This window comes from Eleutherodactylus coqui, chromosome 1 (assembly GCF_035609145.1).
Source record: "Eleutherodactylus coqui strain aEleCoq1 chromosome 1, aEleCoq1.hap1, whole genome shotgun sequence".
NCBI lineage: Eukaryota > Metazoa > Chordata > Amphibia > Anura > Eleutherodactylidae > Eleutherodactylus > Eleutherodactylus coqui.
Genome location: NC_089837.1, coordinates 121,054,630 through 121,076,770, shown reverse-complemented (window position 1 = coordinate 121,076,770; position 22,141 = coordinate 121,054,630). Strand labels below are relative to the sequence as shown.

At 41.2% G+C, this 22,141-nt stretch overlaps 1 long non-coding RNA gene across 2 annotated transcripts in view; it reads left to right on the top strand.

The window, feature by feature from the left end:
* The window catches only part of LOC136610418 (uncharacterized), a 76,142-nt gene that overhangs the window by 5,736 nt on the left and 48,265 nt on the right, over nt 1–22,141 (top strand). For both annotated transcript variants that reach the window (XR_010790079.1, XR_010790078.1), the window contains exon 3: nt 19,371–19,447. This is a non-coding gene — a long non-coding RNA (uncharacterized lncRNA). The remainder of the gene's footprint in view (nt 1–19,370; nt 19,448–22,141) is intronic.

Sequence of the window (22,141 nt, the reverse complement as noted above, 5' to 3'; positions counted from 1 at the left end):
TTGTTGGACAAGTTGTGATTTTTTAATGCCGTCATTTTGGGGTACACATATCATGATGGCTGATGGCAGACTACTGTCTTCCAAAAATGTAATGTTAGTTTAGATTATTTTTGATCACTTCCGCCTGATCAGCAACTCTGCACAAGCCAATATGTTTTTTTTTCTTGTCTCCTTGATCCGCCAGTTTAGTGCGGCATGTCGATAAGTTGAATTATTTCTGCAAACATTCTGATGTACGATTGATCAGCTACATTCCAGGCAATACTAATTTGACTGTATGTGTATATTCAGCTTTAATCTAAAGGTAAGTATGTATATAAGTAAGTAAACTCTGGAACTGTTGTTTTACACTGAGCGCATGCTGTGTACCAGAGGAAGGATTAGAGCTCTAATCTGGAACAGATGAGAAACTACTAAAGCACTCATACTATAAGTGTAATGAAAGGAAAAACTTCTAATAGGATTCGTATATGTCTTGAATACTAATGAAGACAGAAGCAGCGAATCCACATAGGGAAAAACCTAGATGAAGAAAATTCTGAAGAACAATTAGCATTCAAGTTCTATCATTAATGGCCGTGTCCTTAAATGAACTTCATTTCTTCTTATGACATATGGAAAACTTGCTATAATTTAAAGGACCCCTCCGCCCATCTGTATTTTGACATCTGTTCTGAACTTGGTAGCCTAAGGGTATGGCTGACTGAACACTTCCGTTCCGAAAAAATGGTAAAGTCTGTGTTTTTTCTTTCATTATTTAAAGGTATAAACTTTTTTTCTGTGGTCGTACTATTAACAAAGCTTTCTTTATTTTGTCCGGCATTCTTAGCATACATAAGGCTTTCCATATTCCATGTACGAACTTTAATAAATGTAACAATGTAACTTATTATCTAATACAATACAGATGTTGTAGACGATGGCGTATCACAGAAATAATTTATGGATTGCAAATAAATAGCTGTCATCAAAAAGAAAAAGCATTATAAATACAGACAAATATGTACACATATATATATTAACGCTGCACAATCTTCATAAATTTTGTAAATGAATGTTTTCATTAAAATAATTATTCTTTCATTTGTAGCTATAGTGCCATTTCAAGGAAAACAGAGATATACTGTAAGTCATAATATTAAATCACTGTTATGTCCCACCCGGACATGTTTGTTGTGTCCTAAAAGGAAGAATATATGCACATAGTATAAATGTGGATAACAACAAAACATAAAAAGGAAACAGTACTGGGAGGACTGGGAATCTAACCTTACACTCTAAGATATGAGAAAACCCTACCTACTAGTTCATTGCTCACCCTAATGGAGGTAATCTCATGTCAGGAACCTGGGGTGACCCTCACTCTATCTAGATGGTGACATAGAAAAGTGGCAAAGGATAGATGACGCTCAAAAAAAATTTAAGGAACCAGAGTATATGGAATAAAAAGTACAAACACCCGAGATAAATTAGTAAAACTCCAGCAGACTGTAATAGAGAATCAGGTTGATGTGAAACTGATCAAATTTGATGACTACACAAAGCTAGGAGTGATAGCTAACACTAGGGAAGAGAAATGCAAAGTGCTATATCTGGGCAAGAAAAATTGAAAAAGCACATACAGAATGGGAGGATTTGGGTGAAGCAGCACATGTGAAAAAGACTTGGGTATACTAATAGATCATAGACTGAACCTGAGTCAACAATGTGATGCAGCAGCCAAAAAGGCAAACACAATTCTGGAATGTATTAAGAGAAGCATAGAGTCTAGATCACATGAGGTCATTATTCCCCCTCTACTCTTCCTTAGTCAGACCTCATCTGGGATACTGTGTCCAGTTCTGGACACCCACTTTAAAAAAGACATAGACAAACTGGAGCAAGTTCAGAGAAGTTACCAAGATGGTGAGCGGTCTGCAAATCATCTCCTATGAGGAACGGTTAAAGGATCTAGGAACAAGGAGATGCTCGGAAAAATCAAGTAAAGTTGATTGGCTGACTGGGATGCTACCTCTGATTGGTTTTTAAGCGCTGCGGCTCAGCTAATCGGAGCCAGCGCTCGATGAACCAATCACTGTTGGCTGAGATTGGTTCATTGAGCGCTGGCTTTGATTGGCTGAGCTGCTTTGCTCAAAAAATAATCAGAGCCAGCGCTTCCTGGAGGCAGGGTTTTTGAACATCCAATCCAGGAAGTGCTGACAGAGGACTTTGAAGTTTAGGGACAAACAGGAGGATATCCTACTGTAAAAGTTGCACTGCACCACACGAGGAAGGCTCTATAGGGAAACATGGGCTACAAAACATAGCAAATCACGGCAATATTTAGCAACCCCTAATTTTTTTTCTCGCAATGTAGCAAACTACAAAACATTGCTAATATGAAGGAACCCTTAGGAAAGCATGGGCTTCACATACATGTGATTTGTTGCGCTGTCACATAGCGAGAAAATCAAGAGATTTTCTCGCCCGTGTGAAACTGGCCTAACAGTGAGCATGTTTTGGTGTGAGGATCACCTGGCCAGGGCGGATGCAATATCACCCCAGTCCTGATCCTCATACGTGGCCAGTGAGCCATGACAATCATATGATAGATTGTATTATTCTCGTCTTAACTAGAAAAGTAAATGCTGCAGTCTGTTTTCGGTGTGGTTTGTGGTGCTCAGGTGCAGACTTCCCTCAAAGGTGACCATTTCTGTTTCATCTTGTCAACAAACTCAAATAGTCCTCCGCTTCTTATTTGTAGTGTATTTGCAGTGCTTCTGAGTTACTTTTGACCAATAGCATACATACACAGGAAGAGGTCTGATAGTAAAGAACCAAAGATACTTCTGCTATGCCCTTTTGAAGAATCTTGGACCAGTTCTCCTCCCCTTGTTTGCTAGGAATGTAACTCTTCTGGAGAAGGGAGTCCTGTACAGGTTCTCCATACACAGTAGCGAAGGGGATGAGTTCTCTCTCCAAGATCCCCATAATAGGCTCATAGTCTGCCTCTATGGTATGCACACCCTCGCTTGTGGTTCTTAAGAACTTCTTACACGGGCCCTTGATTGTTTGGAGTCCCGCGATCCAGCAAGAATCTGAATGATTTTCATTCAATGTATGTGCATGCCCCAACAGGGCAACAAACAAGAACAATCCTAGGCCCGCTCCACCTCCATTCACTAGAATGATCGTTCCAGGTTAAAAGCACAGGAACGAGTATTGCAAGGATGACCTGTCAGGTATCTATCTGTACCTGGGAGATCTCATGTAAAAACATCCTTACACTTAAGCCCCATTTACATGCAAAGTTGATGGCTCAAAATTTGTTCAAAAGATAGCTTGAATGACAGTTTTGAGCGATAATTCTGCATAAACTACTAATGGGCACTAATGCCCATTAGAAGCTTATTAGCTTCATTTGCATGTGGTCTATTATCTGCATACAGCGCCACTGTTCTCTCGTGGGACAGCAGCTGTAAACAATGTTATCAGCGCTCCCGTGGAGAATCACAGCGTGCGGTCCCTGATATCAGCTGACCAACCGAACAATAGTTTTTATGCTGAACTAAAAATTATCATGCGGCAGAAAAGCAAATGATGGTAGCATTTACATGCAATGATTATCGCTTAAAAGCCATCGTTTGAACGAATTTTGAGCGATAATCGTTGTGTGTAAATGGGCCTTTAGGCCTCCTGCACACGGGCAGATTTGCATTGCCAAATCTGGAGCGGGATTCCGCCTCTGGATTCTGCAGTAAATCCAGCCCATAGCATGCTGTGAGAAACCGTGATTTCCTGCCCATGAGTGAAAATCAAGTTCGATTTTGCGCTTGCGAGGGAGAAATCGCAGCATGCTGTGATTTTGTGCGGGCTATACACAGCCAGTTTCCATTGAAGTTAATGGAAACCGTCCGTCCCATGGCCATTCTGCAATCATCATTGCAGAATGGTTGCAGGAGCCACGTCAGCGCCACAACAACGGCGCGGCATCCCTCCCAACTGCGCATGTGCCGGCCGGCGCTCCAGACGGTACTTTAGCAGCAGAGAAGAAGACTCCGGACAGGTAAGCTAGGGTCACCGGCCGGGTACCGGGTCGAACTCCTCTGCAGGAATCCCGCATGCGTGTCCGACCCGCCCATGTACAGGCGGCCTTAGTCTATGGCTTTGGGACTTTTATTTGAAACCTGATTGTCTTTCTCACCTGGTATCTATCCTCTGTCTGTGACCATGACTTTAGGCTTACCACATTATGTCTGTACCTCATTCCAGTTTTCCTCAGCAATCATCCAGGTGGTCCTTGATGACAACCAGGGAGCTATTTAGACTCTGTATCTGCATTTAACCAGAAAGAAAGGTGACTTACATTGGGGGCATTCCCAACACCAGAGTTAGTATAATTTCCCCGAGCCACAATGCACCCAATACATGAAGAGGCTCATGGATCTTCCATTGTCCATCCTGGTGGACATTTTTGACATAATTGGAACCAGTTTCTGGCATAAATTATACATAAATCTGTTAATCTGGGGTAGCCATGTTCCTTCCTTAAAGCCCTGCTCACTTTCTGGAAAAGTGTTGAGGCCAGTAGATAAAGCCGAAAATTTTTGCATAAATGGAACTTGTGAAAAAATTTGCAACCTTTTTACGATAGAATTACATGCTTATTTACTGCATAACTTAGCGTTTTTTTTCACGTGATTCGATTGCCTTGAATGGGTAATTTTGGTCGGTAAATATGGACATAAATGGGGCATGCTGCGTTTTCTTTTAGGGTATAAAATACTTGGGTCTGAATACACCAATGCGAATCAATGGTTTTGTGTGCTATGTATATTATGTCCAAACAAATACAAACATAAAACGGACAGAAAATATGCCTCTGTGAATGAGTCCCAATATGGACAACGTACAACTCGATTGATTTGCACTGGGGTATTCCGATACACCATAAATAAACCAGAGCATATCCTATCTTCGCTCATATTTACGGACCAAAATCACTCATAGAAGTCAATGGGATCACGTAAAAATGCAGCAGATACTCAGTTAGATGGCAGCCACTGCGTCTGTCACACATGTTGTCAGCAGACAATGAGAAAAAAGTGACCTCAATTGGTAATTTTTTCATTTTATTTTTTGTGGATGCGATACAGATGTAAAAAACATTTTTCCTATTGCGCAGATGCCTCTAAAATGAGAGATGATGCGAGTTTGCAGTAGGTCTAAGGGCTCCTTCATGCGTGCGTATGTGCACATGCAAAATTTGCATGCGCAATACGTAGAGAATAGAACCCATTAATTTCAATAGGTTCCTTCACATGTGTGTATTACCTACGCATTTTGGTAACGCACAAAAAAAATCGCAGCATCCTATTCTTTCCTATGTATCTACTCACCATAGGTTCCCATAGAAGTCAACAAGACGTGTGCAAATGCACACGCAATACGCCAGGAGATGCGTGAAACGCTGTGTAAGGGCTTCTTCACAGAACCATATTTGTGCGTGTCTTTGTGTGCGTAAAATATATGTACACAAAACACAGAGATCAGAACTAGAGATGAGCGAGTAAACTCGCTAAGGCACATTACTCGAGCGAGTAGTGCCTTAGCCGAGTATCTCCCCACTCGTCTCTAAAGATTCGGGGGCTGGCGGCGGCCGGGTAGAGCGGGGAGGAACGGAGGGGAGATCTCTCTCTCCCTCCCCCCCCCCCCCCCCCCGCTCCCCCCTGCTCCCCGACGCAACTCACCTGTCACCGGCGCCGGCCCCCGAATCTTTAGAGACGAGCGGGAGATACTTGGCTAAGGCACTACTCGCTCGAGTAATGTGCCTTAGCGAGTATACTCTCTCATCTCTAATCAGAACCCATTGATTTCAATGGATCCGTTCACATGAACACGGTTTGCGTGCGAAAAAAATAGGACCTGCTCTATTTTCTATATTGAGTTTTATACAGCAAAGGTCCCATGAAAGTGCGCAAACATGCAAGAGGAAGCATAAAAGAAACACTGCACAAAATACTGGACAAAGGTGTTCTTTGTCCTGTATTTTGCGCAGTGTTTCACGCTTCCTCTTGCATATTTGCGCACTTCCATGGGACCTATGCTGTATAAAACTCAATATAGAAGATAGAACATGTCCTGTTTTTTCTGGACTTCATTAGACTAATTACGGAAAGGGTGTATCATGCATGCATGTAAACTAGCCATTATATGGGTACTGCTGCAGCATTGGTGTTATGTAAGAAGGAGCTCGGAGTCATGTGATAGCCGCCTAGAAGCACAGACCTACTGTGCAGCTTGATAAATCTGGCTGTGGGGATTAAGTACTACATTTAGCTATTTTTCAGTTCTGCTCACTGTGCAATAAATGAATAGCAATTTAGTTAGAGCCGCTTGCAGAAAAGCCTGCAGGTAATCAGTCAGTCCTCTAGTTAGCATGTGGCCTTGTTTAACACGTCTGTCAGGGGTGCCTAGCAGAGTACTTTATATTTGCTGGGAAGCCTTCTGGGTGGTAAATTTCCTTTTATATTAGAGTAGAAAGAAGTATCCAGAACCTTGCATCTTTAAACAGTTACTTCTCACTCCTCAGACTTTTCATAGGCATATGGAAAGGAACACATTAGGCTTCTATGCACAGGTGCAGAGAATATCTTGGCTTCAAAAGAAGTTTTGTGAGTCACTTGGCCGAACTTTCACTGCATGTTTGAAATAATGTTTCATACTCCGAGGAAGAGATCAGCTTGACCTTGTGTGGAAATAATATGTAAGGTGAAGCATTGTATGGTACCTGTGCTTGCTAACCGGGTTTTCAAAGCAGTCATTCAACGAAGCCTACATCTGCAAACATTTCATTTTCTAAAACACTTTCTGTTCTAATAGACAGTTTTCAAGTGTGTTTAACAAAGGAAGATCAGACAAGACAATTCAGAGACGTTGTAGGTTTATCATAGCTGCTTACTGTAAAAAACTAGTTGTGTCCATAAATAAGATGCGGTGAAAAGGAAACATATAAGAAAAATGGAACAAGTTACTTCAAAGGTGGATGTAATATGTTTGGCATCATATTCAATATAAACATACTGGGCAGCTTGGTGGCTCAGTGACTGGAGGCCTGGATTGGAATTCGACGAAAGCCAGTATCGACATGCAGTTTTTATGTTCTCCATGTGTTTGTGTGGGTTTCATTTAAAGTGACCCTTTGATTTTAGGACAGATTTCTGCCCTGCGATAGGAGGGAGGGTACATTACCTGCATTTGTTCTTCTCTGCCACCCTTCCAGTTCCGGGCCCTATTTTCACCTGTCCAAGATGGTAACTATCTAATGCACACTATGAGCTGCTCTCTGGTTGGCCAGTGCTGATCACATGAGCAGCTCTAGCCAATTAGAGAACAGATTACACGCAAAGATAATCTTCAAACTATTGAAAGATTGAAAGTTTTAGCGATCTTTTTGCATAAAGTGTTAATGGCCACTAATTGCTATTAACACGTTATCATATTCATTTGCATGTAAATGGGGCTCCAGGAGCTGTTTACAGAGCCCAGCATGTGATTAATCCCACGCCCAGCTGTGCACACAGCTGCATTGTTCTCATCAGGGCTGCCAGCAGGTTATAATGTAATCTCCCGACTCCGTGGAGAACACAGCATGCGGTCCATTGAGAAACACTTCTCTCTGCAGCTTAATGATGGATTTTAAGTTCATCTTAAAATTATCGTTCAGACTAAAAGCGCACGATACCCGTGTTTACATGTAACAATTATCGCTCCTTTTCGTTTCGTTTGAACGCATTTTGAGCGTCAATGAGCCTTAACACTATCAATGCACTGGGGAGATTGAGGAGTCTTAAAATTGCCCCAAAACAGGGAATAGAACTAGCAGATGGGAGGTACAGCAGAGAGGCACAAGTGCAGGTGATATCCCCTCTGCCTCCTCTGGTCCAGGGACAGAATTCTATCCTGAAATTGTAGGGTTCTGGATTCCTCCTAGACTCCAAAACCACATTGCCCTGTTAATTGCTTCCTATGTGAGTCTAAGATTAGACTTTCTGTCTTATGGGAGATAATAACTATAAACTAAGTTATGGTGCTGTTCCCGGTGATGGGTAGTCGGGGATGTGGTTTTAATACTCCCTCGCTCTCCAGTTCCCATGGTGTTCACCTGTGAAGTCCACACATGGTCTGAAAGCTTGACTTTTTTCAGATCACTGTGTGTGCTCTTCTATAGACTTCTATGGCAGAGTGTCTGCTCAGTGAAAAGAGTCAAGCTTTCAGACCGCACACGGACTTCATAGAAGGACACTGCATGAACCAATGAGTTTAAATACCGCATTCCCCAGCTCTGTCATCACCTAGAACAGCACCATAACTTGGTTTATGCTGCTGTTCCGTGCCGACGGTGCCCCTTAAATAAACACAGTTGCAGCAAGGTGATTGCAGCTCTGGGGTCTGGAAATGACAGAAAAGTTCTTCCATAATTAGGTTTGTATTTCAGCCTAAATCTGCTTATATCAGCAAGCATCCCCCATATACATTGAGAGAGCAATGTATTCTTTACATAGACAGGTAAAACCGGACTTGTATTTGCTCTAACAACAACATAAAGTCTAGTTTTTCCTTTAGTGCTGTCTTTGGTAGTAGAGTAGTACATATCCATCTGAGACGTTTTTCTCTTCTTACACAATGGATATATATGGTATGTTTCTCCATAGTAAGAGGCACTGTTAGTACCCTCTCTTCTATATGTATAATTTAAAAATTGAAGAACATGCAATAAAAACTATTTCCTCACCTGCTACATTAATTCATTGAAGAAACATTTACCATGCTTCTAAGAACTCCTTGACTGCTAACAATGAACACGATTCATCCAAGATCCTGGCATGGTAATTGTAATCAACCACCAGCATTGTGGCTTACTACTATGATTCCATTCATGATTCCTCCCTTTTGGGGCCTTTTGTGCCAGCAGTGTAAACGTCCTGATTATATATTAAATATTGTGTTTGTTCTATAAGTTGTTTGTGGCATTTAGGGTATAACTGACTGTTGTAACTTCTGTTTTCCTTCACGTTGATATGTGTGAAATGGACAATTAGGACTATCCTCTGCTCCACCTTCTCCTTAGCTGAGGAACACGGTGTACATCTCTATGTATTGGAATTTCCAGAAAGGAGTTTATATTATTTATTCTGAATTATTCTTAGATAATTTAATGGAATTAAATGAACAGTAGTTCTAGTCCCTAATTTTGTAAAGATCACAAGTGGCATTCGTTTGAAGCTAGTCACTGTTCCCTTCTGAGGCCAATTCTGTGTGGGTTACTAAACTACTATATTTGAGCCTTTAAAGAGTATAATTCTGCTGTTGAGGTCAGTGATCACTCTGTAGCCTCTTGACAGTAATGTCCTTGTGTGATTTTCCAACAGTCTAGGTAGTAGTAACATAAAAACTATGCATTAGTTTTGAAGATAGAGTGAGAGGCGGAAATAGAGGAAGGAAGAGTTGAACTAAAGACCAGTGGTGAGCAACCTATTATTAGAGATGAGCGAGCACGCTCGGATAAGGTAGTTACTCAAGCGAGCATCGCTCTTCTCGAGTAACTGCATTCTTGTCCGAGCAGGCTCGGGGGGGGGGGGGGGATGAGCCGGGGGCAGTGGGTGGTAGCCACGCCCCTGAGCCTGCTCGGACAAGAATACAGTTACTTGAGAAGAGTGACACTCGCTCAAGTAACTGCCTTATCCGAGCGTGCTCGCTCATCTCTACCTATTATCCTTAGCTTTAAATATAAAAACAGCATCTCGTTCTGCAGAACTTGTCTGATGGATGGGTTGGGTGCAAAAAATAGTTACTTTAATTTAGAATTCACATTCTCATTTAACTCGAAGAGCTGTACCAGCTGTACCATTTGTACAGACCAAATAACAGCAACATGGGTTTTGTAGAGCAGTTCCGTGACGTTCTATGTGGTACTGCCATGGAATACTAACTTTCCAATAAGTCAATTAATCAAATTTCTGCAATCAACCATTAGTGTTGTTATTGTGTGGAAAGATCAACAAACAATAGGCACTCAGCCATGAAACAGTAGGAAATGCTGCTCACAGGTATGGAGCAACAAGTGCTGAATCATGTCATGTGTAAAAATCATTTGTCCTTAGTTGACATAATGGATACTTAGTGCCAGAAACTGTCACAAGCTTCATGAAATGAATTTCCATTACAAAGTAGAAAAAAAGTCTGCACAATGCCAGGCCATGGCCAGAATGGTGTAAAGCACATTGTCACTAGATGCTTGAACAGTAGAAACCAATTCTCAGATTGTGAGATAAGCTTCACCAATTTGCAGATAAGGCAATTGGACAGCAATAGAGATGAGCGAACATCAGGGGCGGGGAGCGGCGAGGGAGAGTGGGTGGGAATGGGAGGGAGATCTCACTCCCCCCCTCGCTCCCTCCTGCTCACTCTCGCAACACACCGCTCACCCCCACCGGCACCTGAATCTTTTCTCACGAGCGGACAGGTACTTGCTAAGGACAATACTCGCTCGAGTATTTGTCCTTAGCGAGTATGCTCGCTCATCTCTAGACAGCAAATATATCTAGATTTGGAGGAAATCAGGATAATGTGTAGTGTTAACTATAAGGTTTGGTGGAGAAAGAATTATAGCCTGGACTACTTTTCATGATTAGAAGTGGGAATTAGGTGTGGAAGACCACCTTTGGGATCACTTGACAATGCAAACTAAGGGTCAGGCCTTATTAATCAACATTAGATGCCAGCCTCATTAATACTCTTAGGGCTGAATAGATAAAAAGCCCCACACTCAATATACAAATTTAAATAGAAAGGCTCCCAAGAAGATTGGGAGTTCATTTAGTAGCAAACGGTAGAAAGACTCCAAATTAATGCCAAAGGTTTTTGAATAAAATGTTCCATAAACAGGTGTGGATATAATGTTCGGATATCTACATTTTCTTCCTGTGTTATATATTTCCATAAGCACTTTTGTGGACTATGTTTAATTTAGCAACACAGAAATACAGATTTCATATGATGACTGTTGGCTGTAGGACCCCATGCACAATAAGGAAAGGTCAGATGAACCAGCCAACTATCGTATGTGTATGACAGCCTCCTGACTCTCCTCCGACAGGTAATGTTGGGGTAAAGAAAGATCAGTCACATTTGATCTCAACACCTGATCTTTTACTTTCTTCTGGACATAGAGCTTTCTGGTAGAAGCTTTATTCACTCTGCCTATTGAAAACACATGAACTCTTGGAAAAACTGAGTGTTCATGAGTATGGAGAAATTGGGGGAAATAGCTGTTAGCTGAACACTCAACTATTGAAGGTGTATGGGCAACTTAATATTAAGGGCGCCCACCCTCTGGCGTTTGCGATTTTCGTGCGTGAAAAACGCAGCGTTTTCCGCGTGTTTTTGGCGCGTTTTTCGCGGCTTTTTCGCGCCTTTTCCGTTCATTTCCATTGACATTCATGGGTGCATTAAGAGAAAAATAAGGACACATATGCAACTGACAGTTCCTATGTTAAAAATTGCAACGGACCGAAAAAAAAAACGCCAGTGGACAGGAACACATTCAATACTAATTGCTCTTGAGAAAAAACGCAAAACGCAAAGGAAAAAAAATCGCCAGTGGGTGGGCGCCCTTAAGTAGGACATTGTCACAGATAGGTCTACCTAGTTCATCTAAAAAGGTCACAGCAGTCACTTTGGTACTGGTTGCACTACTTGGTAGAGTTTTTGAGAGTACCTTGTCTTTACCCTCACAGAGGGCTGGACGTGGCTGCAAGGAGTCTCCTGGCTACATTCACCTGACTGGCTGGGCAGATGGCAAAAGCTTAAAACATGGGAAGCTAGAGGTAAATACTGGGTATACAGAATATACAGATGTATCAGACACCAAATGAATCATATCACATCTGTTGCCTTACACTATTTGCATTGTTTGCATAAGCCATATTATCTCATTGTCAATATCTATGCAGTGCACCATGATAGGCAAGCTAAGGCTTGCTACATCTGTATGTAAAAGCCAAATCAGAAGGCTATATCCAGGGCAGGAACAAGCAGAGTCAGGACATTAGAGAGGTACTACAAGTCTAGGTACATCAGAGAGTAGCAAGGTGACAGCCCAGGTTAGATACCAAATAATCGAAGAAAGGGTTCATCCAGAAAAAAAGGTCAAAGCTTGGTCAGGTATCCAATCCATAAAAATCGCACCAGAGTTGCACTAAGAAAAGACACAAACAAGTAAGTGAATCCTAGGAAAACTGGATTGCCATTCGGCCAGAACAGCGGCTGATAGTTGGAATGCGATGAGGTACGTTCATAACAGAAGTGCAGTCTGTATGGACATGATAAGTGGGTACAATTTGCTCAAGTTCACCTTAAAGAGTCACTAACTTTTTAGAAAACTTATGTTCATCTAATAGCCTGTGTATGTATCATCAATCTTGTAGTATACTTTCATTAAAAATATTGTTTTACCACTGTGAATCACATTTGCCTATAAGGGTCTGCCTTCCAGCTCCCTTCCAATCCACTGTTCTTAGGTATTGAGCTTCTGTAGTTACTGAGACACTGGGATGTTTTCTTAGCTGCCGGGGAGGTCTAAGGCTGCCTGTCCACGGGCGTTGCGGTTTCCCCCGGTGGATCTCTGCCGCGGGAGCCACGGCCCGGGAGCAGGAGCCAGCAAACGGATCTCTGCGGTGAGCCTATGTGACAGATAGGCTCACCGCGGAGAATTGCGGCAATTCGCAGCATGCTGCGGATTGCCGGCCTTGAGCGGAAAATCGCTATGATTCTCCGCTCGTGGAGAGGGCACTTTCCATAGCAACGCTATGAAAAGCATTTACTGCGTTCCCCGCAGCCAGATTATCGCCACGAGGAATGCAGTGAAAATTTGCCCGTGGACAGAGGCCTTAATAGTCACCGGCTTTTCCCTGCACTCATAGATCTGCTCACACAGTGTCTGTAATCTCCACAATCTTTGCCTCCCCTATTACAGCCCATGTGTGTATACATTACCTTGGGTTTACAAACAATTTACCCATGTCTTTGTATGACTGAGATGTTTAATCATCCTGGGAAAGCATTTATATACTTCATCTCTGCTGATTGAAGCCGATAGAGAGCAATGCAGCAGGGAAAGGAGGTACAGGACAGTGAACTACTGGCAGAATGGTAGGCTTGTGACATGCCACCTGCCTGGAAGTGGATTGCAAGCAGCAGGACAGCAGAAAAATGAGAAAGAGCGGCTGAAAAATCCAAATTTAAAAACATGCAACAGGGTGCAAACAGCAGCAAATAAGTGCATAATGTTCTATTTTAGAAAATTTATTTTAAATCAGATACATTTTAAGACTTATAGGATTTCCATTAGCAAAAGCCTCATGATGGGGAGTATTTCAAAAATAGCATTTAAAGGGCCTCTCTCATCAACTTTGAGTTCAATAAAATACATTATGGATCTTAAAAGTGAGTGGACAGGAGTCTGGGGAGCTGTCTTTCATACTCACTGGATGCCCCGTTCCGGCACGGTTCCCTCGGGAAATTGGCACACACAAGGTGACTTTTTTCAGAAGGATATATATGCACACTCTCCCATTTATCTCTAAGGGAGAGTGCATGCACACAGCCTTGTGAAGATCATCACTATGTGTGCATGCACTGATTTCACAAGGGCACAGTGCTGGAATGGAGGACCTCCCTTCCCCTCACCTTTTAAGCTCCATAATGTAGTTTATCAGGCCAAAGGTGATGACAGAGGCCCTTTAAAATTATTCTAAATCAAATGCTACCGTAATCCATGTGATCCACAGTACAATAATCCCCATTCTAATATTGTCACTAATTGCAGGTAAAAAGATTAATTTACCTGTCTTGAGCAACAATGTCCTTATCCATAACTATTCTAACATCAATTACTTTAGAAAGGATGTTTTATTACATAAGTATTGGACTTTGTACTTATTTGTCAGCTGACTTGCTAGTGACTACAACTTCGTGTGTTCAACCTTTCCTAATGCTGATGTCTGAACACTTGGAAGGTTTCTGGAGTTTCTACATAAAATAAAGCTGGTGAGCTGATCTCAGCACTTACGTCTTTTACTGTTTAGAATTAGTAATGGGAATCTCCAAGACATTATGTTCCTTTTAGGCGATTACATAATGATCTTGATTAGAAGGTGCTGAGTTGAAGTTTGACTAGCCGTAACAATCACCTGATCATGACCTAGTTCTGGCATGCAATGTCATTAACGAAACATGCATTTTATATGTTTGAGCTATTAGAATTTCTAGATTGAGTAATGAAAGGCTAAAGTTGATCTTTATGAGATAAATGTAAAATTCCATGAATTGTGTCACATAATATGTACCTGTGATTTGTGGTATAAATCCTAACACCATACTAATATATCAAAATGGGCCAACTTCCCCCAAAAAATAAATAAATAAGTTTCTGAAGTATCTTACCCTATGTTGCTTTAGGCTATGGTCCCACATAGCAGTTGCCGCACAGCTGCTGCACGGCTAGGTGGCAGCAGCAATTCGATCAAGAGCGCCGCCAGTGATGTAGGTCTGAGTGGCTTGCTAATAAGTTAAGATTTCACTAGCTGTACGTTGTTAATGGCCATGTGATTTAAAGGAAATTAGATGGCTCGAACACTCTGTCCAAACTGCAGGCATGGTGTTATAGAGCAGGAGGAACTGAGCAGATTGATATATAGATTTATGGGGAAACATCCAGTATAACTTGTATTATATTCATTTATATCTCTGCTCATTGTGAGCTGAACAGTCCAATAGGTGGAGCTATCAGTGATTGACAGCTATTTGTGTATGACTGTACATACAGTGAAGCTGTCAATCACTGATAGCTCTGCCCACTGGACTGTTCAGCTCAGAATGTGCAGAGATATACATGAATATAATACAAGTTTTACTGAATCTTCTCCCATAAAACTATATATCAATCTGCTCAGATTCTTCTGCTCTATAATATCATGCCTGTAGTTTGGACAGCATATGCTAGCTTACAGGCTCCCTTTAAAGGGGTTTTATCATAAAAAAAAATCAATACTTACCTATTCCTCACCAGGCAGTCTTCTTACCGCATCTTTTGCTCGCTGATCTTCCCGTGGCCTCTTCAGTTCCCCGGGTCACCTCACCTTCGGCTGGCCAGATTCTCCTCTTCCTGTTTTAAAGTGTCCATTAGCTGCAGTTCACTTCCTGCAAGGCAGTGAATGCTGTGAGTGACGTAACATTCAGTGCCTAGCAGGGAATGGAATGCAGAATCCTCGTCAGCCTGCTTTAGCGCACATACGCGCTATATTGCCGCTAGTGTTTCGTATAGTATATGAAACACTAGCATCGAGATATCGCGCATAAACACTGTCGTGCTAAAGCAGGCTGCCGAGGATTCGGCATTTCCTGCTAGGCAGTGAATGCTGCATCACTAGTAACTGGGTACACTGCCCTGCAGGAAGCAGAATGGTGGCAATGTACGCATTGTCACAGGATGAAGAGGATCCAGCGGGCTTGCGGTGATGTGATCCGGGGGACTGCAGATTGGTAAAGATCTGGTAAGAATACTGCCTGGGGAGGAATAGGTGAGTATAGATTTTTTTTAATGACAAAACCGCAACCATTAACAACCTACAACTAGTGAACCCTCAAGTCATTAATAAGCTGCACATATCTGCATTACTGGCGGGGCTCTTGATCATTGTTGTCATAAAATAGCTGTAGGGCAGCCGTTTGGCAACTACTGCGTGAGACTATACCCTTACCTTGTCGGGCACATACTCAAAGAAGACGACAAAATAAATTGTAAATGGAAAGCTGACTCTTTGTGCTACATATGCCTTACCTTTAAGCGCTGCGGAATAAGTTGGCGCTATACAAATAAAGATTATTATTATATAAGATTATTATAACCCTTTGCCTGCCATGAACATAATAGTTACATTGTAGATGGACATTCCTGTTATACCTTTGTTACAAACTGCTTACTTGATTAAAATGATTGGTTTGCACTTGTATAGACATACTGTATGACAATTGCATAGACATACAGTACATGAATATCCTTGTGTACCATCAGCCTTACAGATCTCACAGACCGCAGACTTAAAAAGAGTGGTTTAAAATAAGCTACATTTCTTCCCTTAGTTGGCTATATCTGCTATAGTTAAATGGGTTGTCCGGGAGTTTTTCTTATTAATGACCTATCCTCAGGATAACTCATCAATAGCAAATCAGCTGGGGTCTGACGCTCAGGATAACCACCGAACAGCTGATTGCCGGGCCCGATGCCAGTGCAGACAGCACTGAAAGTAGATTGTATTGTCAATATTGCAGCGATCCAGTTTGGTACTACAGGAGCTGTTCTGTAGTGCCAAACCAGGCCACTGCAATACAGACAGCGCTATCTGCTTCTAGCGATGTCCGTAGTAACAGCGAGCCCCACGATCAGCTGATTGGCGGGGATCGCAAATGACGGACCCTTGCTAACTAGCATTGGTGACTTATCCTGTTGATAGGTCATTAATAGGAAAACCTCCAGGACAACCAATTTAAGAAACTCCATATGCATTCTTCGATGTAATCTACAGTATGTTTGAAATATTCTGCCTATGTGGAATATTTAGTTTGCGCTGTGTATTCTCATGCTGTAGTATAAGCAATAGGCACATCCACAAGAGTGTTGTTAGCAGACATAAAATAACATCTAATTGATCAGAATATGCTAAAGAGAAAGAGTGAGTAGATGGGAACTTGTAGGTAAGTAGAGATTCATTGTGTTGTAATAACTTATTCTTGCTTAAGCTAATTAATTGAAGTTTGACTATCGTTAATACTTTGTCATTTGGGAAGCTGATGGACATATTTAACATTTTGTCATCAAAAACACCACATCCCTTGACTAATCTATACTTTCACAGTAAATGCGTCTATTCATATCTGTATCTTGGTTTCTGTTTATAATAGAAAGCATGTTACACTGCTGATTTCTATATGCGAAGGACACTATCCTAACCAATGGACCCGTGAACCTGTCACCAGGTTCATGTTGCCCAAGCCAAAGACAACATGAACCCAGGACAGATATCCCCATTTGGGGATAAAACATACATGAGCCAAATGGGCATATCTGTCTTGAGTTCATGCTGTTCATGGTTCGGGCAGCATGAACCTGGTGATAGGTTTCCTTTAAATGCAGTCCATTGGGTTCCACCAATTGTCTGTCATTTTGAAGAAAAAATTTGTCCTACATGCAGCATTATTTTTTCCAAAAAATATGGAGGAAGCTGTGACGGGGTGTCCAATTCAGATGTGAACATAGCCTAACACTGATTACTTTCCTGCTCCAATCGGATTACCCGCGGCCCAACGCCTCCGTCTCAGGACGGAACCAAACAGCACCAAGCAGACCCCAATGACTATAATACGGTCTGTTTGGTTTCTGCTCAGCTCCTGACTTTTGGATGGAAAAAAAAGCGCTGCGTGTAGTGCCTTGTCTTCTGATATTTTAAGCCGAATCTGTGATGGAACCTCTGACTGGAAGTTCCAACGCAAATGTGAAAACAGTCTTAGTTCATCTAGCCTGCATGTGGCCAATCTGAAGAAAAAATACAATAATGCACAAAAATTCATACTGGATTAATGTAGCTACATGGGATTTGTAATTTACAGGATGTACAGTATATGTTAATCAGGAATACAACACGCTGACATGGTTGTAGCACAGCTGAGTCAGAATGATTTACTCATCCATCATAATTAATGGTTTTACAGTATTTCCTATATGAGGTTGCTTGGAGATTTTTCGTGGGGACCTGGTGAGGAAGAAAATACCATGACATAGAATTTAATGCAATGACTGCATTTGTTTGCAGCAATAATTTCATGTGACTGGCACTGTTACGTAACAGCATATTACCTCTATTAGTCACGTTTTACTAAAAAGGGTAATAGGATTAGATCATGGAACTATTTGTCATGGTTTGTCTTAAAAGGTAGAAGCCATAAGTGTTATCTGCAAGAATTGTAACCCTGTGTTTTCAGATAAGCTGCATATCAAGACAATAGTGTTACATTGTATCACTTTCGTATCCACTACTATACATTGTCTGTGGTTTGTAACTGGTAAGAGCACAGATGTAAAGTACAACATGTGGATAGATATGAGATAGATAAATAGATAGATAGATAGGAGATAGATAAGAGATAGATAGATAGGAGATAGATAGATAGGACATAGATATGAGATAGATAGATAGATAGATAGGACATAGATATGAGATAGATAGATAGATAGATATGAGATAGACAGATAGACAGATAGATAGATAGATAGATAGATAGATAGATAGATAGATATGAGAGAGATATGAGATAGAGAGATAGATATGAGGTAGAGAGATAGAGAGATACCGTAGATAGATAGATAGATAGATAGATATAAGATAGATATGAGATAGATAGATAGATAGATAGATAGATAGATAGATATGAGATATAGATATGAGATAGAGAGATAGATAGATATGATATAGATATGAGATAGATATATAGATAGATCGATAGATAAATAGATAGATATGAGAGAGATATGAGATAGAGAGATAGATATGAGATAGATAGATAGATATGAGATAGAGATATATATATATAGATATGATATAGATAGATATGAGATAGATAGATAGATAGATAGATAGATAGATAGATAGATATGAAATAGATAGATATGATATAGATAGATATGATATAGATATGAGATAGATATATAGATAGATCGATAGATAAATAGATAGATATGAGAGAGATATGAGATAGAGAGATAGATATGAGATAGAGATATATATAGATATGATATAGATAGATATGAGATAGATAAATAGATAGATAGATAGATAGAGAGATATGAGATAGATAGATATGAGATAGATAGATAGATAGATAGATAGATAGATATGAGATCGATAGATAGATAGATAGATAGATAGATAGATAGATAGATAGATTTCTGTACAGAATTTTGAAGCAGGATGACTACTAATGATTCCAACTACTGAGCTGTTAGCCTAATTAGCAGCCAGCTGGGAGATCTCCTTAATTAAAGTCTGAGATTTTGCTCCCCTTCCTGGAAATGACAGAATCTGCCCAGCCTGGGGAGTCAGGAATGCTGTGATGGTGAATACTGTGGGTGTTGAGGTGCTGGGCAATAGTGACAAAGCCTGTTAGAATGTGTTACAAGACTGTACTGGTCTCTTCCTCAGGAAATGATAAAATACAGACAGTTGAGTACTGTACTCATCTGTCTGTATTATAATATATCATGTATTGTTTTGCAGAAGACACCAGCAATACTGATGCTCATCTTGATCAGTTGGGTGATGAAATCGACCTGATTTTCACCAAATAAAATCGGGTAAGTTCAACCCAAATTTTTGATGAAAATTGTGGGAGAATAACATTTTCCATAATGCCTACTACAGAGGTCAGCACGCAGCCAATCAGCAGCCAGGGCACCTTGATGATGTCAATTATTTTGTCCTCCATCTTGCAGCAATTTCATTGGATGCCTGCATCACATGACTTAGCCATATAGAACATAGGCACAGTGTAATCAGTGGACATTTTATAGTTGACCACAGGACAGAGAAGGTACATCCTGTTTATCAAACTACTAACAGCCACTTGTCTTAATGTTTGTGCGTGAGTGCTTCTCTTGCTCTGCCGATGTCATTGCTCCACCTCCTGATGACACCATCGAAGGTCCTACAGCATATATAAAACACAGAGTCTGATTGACAATAGAACAACATAGTTAGGGCTCTTGGGAGAGGAGGACAAAAATAACACACTGAGAATACAACTAAGCTGTTATTATCTCAGAAGACACAATTCAGTAGTCCTGAGAGAAGACAACAACCTACCACCACCACAGAGATCCAGTGGGCTAAAGGACCTGTGGTGATATCACTGCTGTGGGAGGGGCCAAGCTGTGTGTGTGTGTGATGTGTGGGGTGTAGTAGAGCTGTGTGTGTGCATGTACTATGTAGAAGAGCTGTGTGGCACATGGCGCGCCAGAAACATTGGTACTGTAATTTCCTACATAACTCAGCAGTCCTGACAGAAAACACTGACCTACCACCACCACAGACATCCAGTGGGCTGAAGGACCTGTGGTGATGTCACTGCTGTGGGAGGAGCCAAGCTGTGCTTGTCTTTTGTGGTAATCAAGCTACTGTGAGTGTGATGTGCCACCAGAAACACTGCAACCATAATGTCCTAATAATTACTAGTATGACTAAATATATTGCAGCTGGTGGGAAAGCTGGTATACCGCGGTAATATTGGAAGGACCACAGAAAGAAGCTGTATCCATGCCTATATAAAACATGGTCTGTTCTTAGGGACAGATATTCTACAGATGATATATTGGTGCTTGTGGGAAGGCTTGTATTCTGGCACGGAACTTAAATGGGGTTCTATAAGAGGGAGCAGAGAAAGAAGCTGCATCATGTTTGTTTGTCTATGCAAAACGTTGTCTGTACATTGGGAGAGGTGTATTTCTGCTGCTGTCAACATATATAACAGCAATGCAGACAGACAAACTACACTTTAGCGTGGGGAATATTGCAGTTCTCTCTTTGGCCTCATACGTTATTTCAAGTCGCTAGTCTGGCCACTATTATTTGCTGACCTTATGAAGCTATCATTGGGATCTGGGGTATTCAATTATGCTGTGCCAAACAGGGATAGCTCTCAAAGATACAAGTTGCACTTTGTGGCCTTCTGTTCTCACATCTTGTGCCTCCCAGGGATTTCAGCTTATTTAGTTGGTGATGCTTTTTCTTTTTTTTTGATATAAAACAAAAAGAAAACCAAACAAGGAAATAGCAAATACACACAGTGCGTGTCAGTAGCCTCAGACATCCTTCAGTCACGAGCCAGGCCACCACAAATGATCTGCAGCCCTTATGCAGCTTGCGGTGGTTTTCTGTAAACTACAAAATTGGCTGAAAAGTTACACAAAACTATAAATAAATTTAAAAAAGGAAACATGAAGAAAGCAAGGGGTAGAAGACATGTTGATAGTGGTGGTGGTAACTTTTTGCCTTTTTACACAAGCCCTACTAGGTTTTTAAAAAGTGGGTGGTGCCTAACTTTAGGGGGCATGGGGGCTCACACCAATTCATTCACTATAAATAAAATCAAGAACTGTAGTAAATTATAGCTGAAATCTACTCTAGCTCATAAATGTATGTAAATGGATGTCAGCAGCACACTTTTAAACACCCGCAAGGGATGGACACACAAATGCAAGAGCCACCTTACAGATCCTGACCCGATCAGATCCAGAAGTTCCAAGATGAAATGTAAAGCGATGGCAGCATACACGGTGATTTCAAAAATGGTTTTTCCTTTTATTTCCTTCACAGCTCATAAATGTAGTAGATTTCACATTAGGCGCATGAACAGTCCAAAAATATGCCAAATATATTAGGAGATGCTTCGTATATTTTGCTCACTTCACGCCAATGGAGTATTTACTTAGACTGATGTATAAAACACTGGTCTAAGTAAATCTGGTCCCTAGTGTGTGTTGCATGGTGTGTGTTGTATGTATGGGCTGTATGTTTGCTTTGGAGAGATGGCCTTTAGGGAGCTGGAGAGCAAGCTTTCCGAAAAAAGATTTGGCAGAGAAAGGGTGTATCCTGCTCATCAATCATAGAACACCTGTCTGGATGTGGCAAGACAGGAGAAAAGCTCCTATCTTGCTGAGCTCAGTGCCCCCTTCTGTGAGAGGGGTCTGTTGCAGACCAAGGTGCTAGCAGGAATCTGACAGCGGAGATTCTGGTTCGGACATGAGTTACTGAGGTGCGACAACACATAGAAGGTGATTAAATTTGATTTTTTTTTTTAACATTTTTAATACCAGGTTGAGCCGTTTTTGGCCTCAATGTCTGCAGTAACCCTCTTAGTCATGCTTTTCACCAAATTCTGGTAGATACGTGGATGGATTTGCCTCCATTTAATAAGGAGAGCTTCAGATAGTGATGCGGGGGATGTTGGGAATGTTGGGAGTGCACAGATACAAGATTCTAGATCATTCCAA